Source organism: Myotis brandtii, unplaced genomic scaffold (assembly GCF_000412655.1).
Source record: "Myotis brandtii unplaced genomic scaffold, ASM41265v1 scaffold144, whole genome shotgun sequence".
Lineage (NCBI taxonomy): Eukaryota > Metazoa > Chordata > Mammalia > Chiroptera > Vespertilionidae > Myotis > Myotis brandtii.
In genome coordinates this window covers 4,713,817-4,720,911 of record NW_005355159.1, presented here as the reverse complement: position 1 = coordinate 4,720,911, position 7,095 = coordinate 4,713,817, and the positions used below count along the sequence as shown (strand labels likewise).

The 7,095-nt window shown below is 43.0% G+C and overlaps 1 protein-coding gene across 1 annotated transcript in view; it reads right to left on the bottom strand.

Moving 5' to 3' along the window:
- The window catches only part of RORA (RAR-related orphan receptor A), a 583,196-nt gene that overhangs the window by 125,828 nt on the left and 450,273 nt on the right, over positions 1–7,095 (bottom strand). The window lies entirely within an intron of this gene.

Sequence of the window (7,095 nt, the reverse complement as noted above, 5' to 3'; positions counted from 1 at the left end):
TCTTTCTTTCTTTCTTTCTTTCTTTCTTTCTTTCTTTCTTTCTTTCTTTCTTTCTTTCTTTCTTTTCTTTCTTTCTGCCAGTAGAGTGGTGTTTTGTCATATTTATACATTTTCTCAGATAGAAAAGACTAGCAGAGACTCAGGCCACAGAGAATGTGAGTGGCTTGAAAGCATCAATGGACTCAAGTCCCTGATCTCATTTAACCCCTTTACCCTTTGTATGGACGAGAGACTTCTCTATTTGCTATTTATTCACAGATGGTTCAGTAGAAATGCACCCACGAAAGGTGAAAAATTTGGAGTCATCCAAAGACATGCTGCTATGGCTAGCAATGAGGCTGGTTAGCTTGTATTCTCTTCCCGGTAACCTTTCAGACAACCTGGATTGAAGGCAGACTTTTCATTTCGGTGCCTCACCCATCTAGGTTCAAAGATGCCTTTGAGAGAGCCAAGGGAATGAAGATTTAATGCTGTCAAATGCTTTGAGACCTCAGACAAAGAAGCTCTGTAAATACTGAGAATTACTGGGCATTATTGGCCCTGGTATTGGTCCCCTCAGTATTATCAGGGTTTTGAAAAAAATTAATGAAGGAATAGGTCCTGGCACACTGGCAGCAGAAATCGCTTCGGGAAAGATGAAGAGACCCTCTACACTCAGGAATGTAGGACTCAGTGCAAACACTCGCCCAAGAATTACTTTTCTTTTTTTCCAATGAAAACCACCAAAGATGAAAACCCATTGCAATACAAAAAAAGAATGAAAGCTTTTAAACTCCATCTCCGGTGGGAGAGGGCAAGGTGCTGTGTGTGTGCTCGCACCTGCACAGGAGATGAGAAGAGAGAGGCAGACATTCAGAGAGACAGCCTGGGCTTCAGAAGAAAATGATGCAAAAGGCTTTTGCCCAGATGTTGATATTTGTTCCAAAATGAAATGCTTTGTTTTTTAAAGTAGGCATTCTGTGTTGGTGAGGGTGCAGGGCAACAGGCACTCATTACATTATTGGTGGGCATGCAAACTGGTAAAATCTCTATGCAGGACCACTGTGTGTATCCAATGACATGACTTAAAACTGCGCTTTCCCATTGTCCTAACAATTCCACATCCAGGGCTTTCAATTGTATACATTTTATGTATTCAAAATGGCATATGTTCATTGCAGCACTGTTTGTATCAGTAAAGTTTGAAAACAATTTAAAAGTTGCTTAGTAGGCGTATCCATCAAATGGAATATCACACAGCTGCTAAAAAAGAACAAGGCAGCTGCAGATGCACTGCTATGGAATCAGCTCTAAAGATGTAGTGTTAATTGAGAAAAATCAATATGCAGAACAGTATGTGTATATGGGTACATATGTGTGTGTGTATATATACACTTAAATATGTATGTTTGAGTTCATCATGCTCACATATTCACAGAAGGGATTATTTCTGGAAGGCTGCATAAAAAACTGGTAAGTGGCTAAAGGACAGGGCTCACCTCTGACTTCATATCCTTTTGAATATTGTGTCATGTACCCAGACAAAAACAATTTTAAGTACTGCTAATGTGTGTGAAACCACTGATTAACTAACAATGTAAAAAGATGAACTCTGTACCATTTTCTGGGGGTGAGGGGCGAGAGGCATGTGTCTTCAGAGCTCTCCCGTGTTCCCATGTTGCTCTCAACACCAGGCTTCCCGGCCTCTGGATTCAGGGTGCCTGTTAGAGCAAACTCTCCCCAAATCAAAAAATCCCTGATCTGTACCAGATCTATCCCATTAGATCTTAGTATTCAGGGACCTTCCCTGTAGGACTGAGAGGGGAAATGATCCCTAAAATAGGGCTCCCACTGGGCTACGCCAAACATATTTGCTACAACTCTGACCAGAGATAATTTTGGAATCGGGTGGCTTTCAGTTGCAAGGCACAAAACTAGGAATGCTTATTGCAAGCATGCATATGGAGTAAGAAGAATAGCACAGTTCTCATGGGGATTTAGTAAGAACAATGAGACAACAACCTCAAAATGAACAAATATGGAGCCCTGGGGTGCCCAGCATTGGGTGGATAAGGTCGCCTTCATGGCACCACAAACCCATGAGGCCGCCACTGTTATTGCCTCCATTTGACAGGACATCTAACTTGAGAAGAGATCACTGGTGCCACAGAGAGAGTGGAGCCGGGATCTGGAAACCCTGTCCCTCTCTCCATCGCAGGCTCACGGGCAGCGTGGCATCCCTGTCTTAGGGTTGCTGCTTCTCGCTGTACATTTGATGCTCACTCTGTTCTGACACCAGCTGGCTTATTCCCTCCCTATTGGGCTTCCTCCATGGATCGTTGCTAAATTCTTAGAGGCAACCATGCCCTCAATTGGGCTACTTCTGTATTTGGTATTCAACTGTATTGTTGCCCTTATCATGCTGTATTGCAAATATTTATTTAGATCTGTGTTTCTTTTACTGGAGCATAAACTCATAGAAGGGAGGGAACATGTGTTGGTAGCTTATTTATTTTTAATTGAAATAAACTATTTTAGAATAGTTTTAGATTTACATAAGAGTTACAAAAATAGTAGAGAGAGTTTACATATATCCCTTGCCCAGTTTCCCCTATCATTAACATGTTGCTTAAGTTTGATACATTTTTTCCAACTAAGGAATCAACATTGGTATATTAACTACATTTCACAGTTTTCAAATTTCACTGGTTTTCACCTAATGCCCTTCTCCTGATCCAGGGCGCCATCCAGGTAGCAGATTATGTTTAGTCGTCACATCTCATTAGCCTTCTCTGGTCTGAGACAATTTCTTGAATTTCCCTTGGTTTTGCTGACCTTGGCAGTTTTGAGGCATACTGGTCACATATGTTGTCAAAATGTCTCTCAGTTTGGGTTTGTTTTATGTTTTCCTCATGATGATACTGGGGTTTATTTTTAAACACCAGCATTGAGCTAAATACCTAGCATGTACCACCTGGAACAGCCCAGAAATTTGATTAATGGTTATTGAACTGAACAGAATTCAAGGGTTTCTTTAGCACCTTCTATATAAAGAGAAGCTGTTGATACTCTTGGAGAGATTAAATATGGAACTCAAGCTCTGTAAAGAACTATGACATGGCTGAATAATAAAAGACAATATGCAACCAAGTGTCAAACAAGGGAACCAAGAGAATGACCTACGGCAGCTGAGGAGGTGGATTACTCAGTATGCGTGGGCGAAGTCAGCAACATCTCTGTGTAAGAAGGGACTGGAAAAGTGGGGAGGGTTCAAAGAGGCCTTCTGAATTTCTCAAACATACCAGGCTCTTTCCTGCATTTCCAACCTTTCTCCTTGCATGGCTGGCCTTCCTCATTCTTTAGGTCTAAGCCTAAATGTCACCTCTGCAGACCATGTTATCTCAAATCGACTCTGACTGCCACTCTCTCTCATGGAGCTTGTTGGTTTCCTTCATTGCTCTTGTCAACGTGTGTAATGATTTATGGTCTCTTTCTTTATTGTCTGTCTCCCTCCCTAGAGTCTAAGCTCCTAGAGGACAAGTACTGCATTTTTAATTCACTCTGGCAGAGCCCTTTCCTTGGCACATAGTGATCCTCCAATGACCTTGGTGAAGGAATAAAAGGGTTGATGTTGGATAAGACTGACAAGATATGAGACAATGACGAGGAGATAATGAGCAACTGCTGGAAGAGGCTGCAATGGAGCCAGAGTGCACTGGGTAGGCAGATGGGATGCTGCCAGGCATGAGACTGATCACATGGTGTCAGGCGATCCCAAGTGGGGTGGCATAATTTGGGCAAAGGCCAACAATGTACTAGGTGTGGGCCACACAGAGGTAGAGGCCATCTAGTAATTTTCCATCTTGGGAAGGCCAGCAAGGGTTCACAGGACAAAGAATGGGGATAAGGAATAACTGGGGTTGGGGTGGTGCAGGGGCCATAGAAACATCTGTATAAATTGACAACATATCCCACGAACGAGAACAACACAAAAGCTCCTGGAAGGCAAGATGGGGTACCAAGTTTAACTTCTCTGGTGTTGGCACAAACCCAAGGGAAAAAAGGGCCTGCTAGTCAATGCTTCTGAGTAAGAAAGGTAACATGGAAGATGAAGGCTCATGATTTTGCTATGGGATTTAGTTCTGGGAAAGGACAGCCATCTTTGTAAGCAGGAGGAAATGCTGAGCGATGCAATCATGAGCTCCGGGACTCAGAGTGGACAGGGCCCCAGAGAAATCTTTGATCTTTTCCACCATGTGGTCCACATAGTTACAGAGGACAGAACTAGGGTGTACACACTGACTACCTTGAGAAGTATATGTTTTCCCATCTAAGGTCAATTTGAAAATGCTGACCAAAGGGGCAGTGTTTCATACGGAGTCTGGCTGGAATGAGCCCAGAGGGAGGAGGCCTGGAAAGTGCATGGCAAAGAAACCCTGGGCATCCAGAGTATGATTTAAGTATATTTTTATTGATCTCAGAGAGGAAGACAGAGGGAGAGGGAGATAGAAACATCAACGATGAGAGAGAATCATTGATAGGCTGCCTCCTGCACACCCCACACTGGGGATCAAGCCTGCAACCCAGGCATGTGCCCTGATCAGGAACCAAACTGTGACCTCCTAGTTCATAGGTCGATGCTCAACCACGGAGCCATGCTGGCAGGCCAGAGTATGATTTAGAAACAAAAAGAGATGTGCCGTCTTCGTGTACCCATATCAATACTTACGATGGGGGAACCCTGCTTATTTTTCATCCAGCCGGAAGAACAGCTTTGAAAAAGATGACAATGACCTGTGCCTATAAGATTCAAAAGGGACTGTTGGTGACAGAGCTCAGGGGATTCCCAGGAGGACCAAGAAACTGTCCAAGTTCCTATGACAAGGCGGGTGGGCAGGGGAAGGCATAAAAAATGACTGCATGTCTACATGCGAAGGTCAGAGCATGAGACAAGGACTGTGTCTTTGTTACCTAAATTCTATAACCTCTGAACCTTCAAAGGTAAGTGGGTGAGTCCTGTTTGCAGACCTGTAACTCGGGAATCCCTTCTCTCCTCTGTGCCTCCTTAGAGCAGGGCAAAAGGGAGAAGAGGTGCTAGCCTGTGCAGTCTCCTCATGGGAGAAGGGGGCACTCTGACGTCCAAGGACAACACAACTCACCCAGAGTCACCCTGGTGGATGGCGTTGGAGCCAGGGCGAGACCTTCTGACCCAGCTTTCCTTTCACAATCCTAAGCAGCCCAGCTAGGGACTGACCATGATGTTGGCTCTGATTATACATTTTGATTGCCACTCTCCTTTTATTTGAATATATGAGCACTGTTCACCGTGCTTACCCCCCTCACAACAACCTGGAGGTGGACGGAGGAAAAAACAAAGCACCACCCTCATTCACACTCATTTCAATGAAATGCACACCAAGTACCTGACCCCCATTCCGACTTCCCTGCCGATCCCCAGCTCGTATCCATTCATTTCCCTTATAGATGGAAATGCGATTTCCTTGCAAATAGGACCAGAGAGGTTACTAGCATTACTTGACAGTTTTATGATTACTTTTGTTTCAAGCATTTGCCAGGTAGCATGGTGAAAAAATGCAGCGTTCTCAACTTTGCATTCCTTTTAGCGTCACAGGGGAAAATGAGAAACAAAGAACAAGTGTGCTGATTGCACGCTGAGTGCCTCTGAGGCCTCCTCAGAGGACCTGGCTTTCCTCCTTGCTTCCCACCCACAGACTTTCCAATCCTAAAACATCAGAGTGGGCTGAAGGGAATTACTCTGCAGCACCTGAGCCGCCAGCTCAGGGGTGGGCAGCTGAGGTGACTTGGCAGACCCTGCTGTAAACACAGGTTATCAGATCATTTACAAGGTAAGCCAAGTGGGGCAAGTTAACTTTTTTACTGTTCTCTGGATTTCATATTATGCTCTTGTAAGAACTCAATCATTCAAATAGTTCATATTTAGAAGGGAAAACTAGACAACATAAAGGAACCAAAGGAATATTTCATTAATAGGCATTTATGTGTGTTCTATTAATAGTCATTTGTATTTAGGGGCTACTTTAATTCATGTTTTATTGCCTATATATTTTCTAAAGGGTCAGACACTCTTGGGTGTGCGGTTGCCAGATGAAATGCAGAATATTCAGTTAAATTTGAATTTAAAATAAACAATGAAAATGGGGGACATCTGTAATACTGTCAACAATAAAACAAAACAAATAATGAATAAGTTTAGTGTAAGCATAGTCCAAATATTGCATGGGGCCTATTTTATTCATTACTAATCAGCATTGGGTCCATTAACTAGCCAGTTTATGTATCATCCAGATTATTTCCCCTCCCTGCTTCCTACTTTTTTTCAGTGGCTTAATTTTAGGAACCCTATTAGAGGGTGGAGAGAGAAATACAATTCCAGCACACTGGCTGTCCTACTTATCATGAGCTGAGGCACATGTTTTAGTAGCTTGATATTTTGGGTTAAAAATGGTGATCATCTGCATTCTTCCTATTACTATATAGACAGAATTAACCACAGACTTATGTTTTTCCAAGTTTCGATTTTGCAGATCAGTAAAATGTAAAAGAAAAGGAAATTGTGGGAAGATCAATAACATGCTGCCAAGTCTAAATCTGATCCAATAAGGAGGCTAAAAAAAATACAACGACCATCTTCAATTGCCATTCATTCAGAAAAGAAAGTAACATTTTAACACCCCCAAAGCAGGAAGGACACACTCTTAGAATTAAGAGCAACACTTCTTAAAGAAAGCTGGCAGCCTTCCAACACGTTGCCCTCGGTTTTGTGAACACGTTGTCACAACATGGTGCGGGCCCTGGGATTGGAGACCTCACAGACAAGGTTATACCCGGCAGCACCTGTGAAATGACAGCGGCTAGACTGCACGTCACACAGGTTTGTACAGGTAGGAGACAGTCATGGGAGCACCTTCTAGTAAAGGAAAGAGAAGGTAGACACAGCCAGTTTAAGCTCTGATGACCTTAAATTAATATGTAATCTCAATATTTTCTTTCTGAGAAGCATATTATTTGTGTGGAAATAAACTGTGCTTTTTCTCAAACCACGAAGCATTTCCTCAACCCATACTATATAGAAAA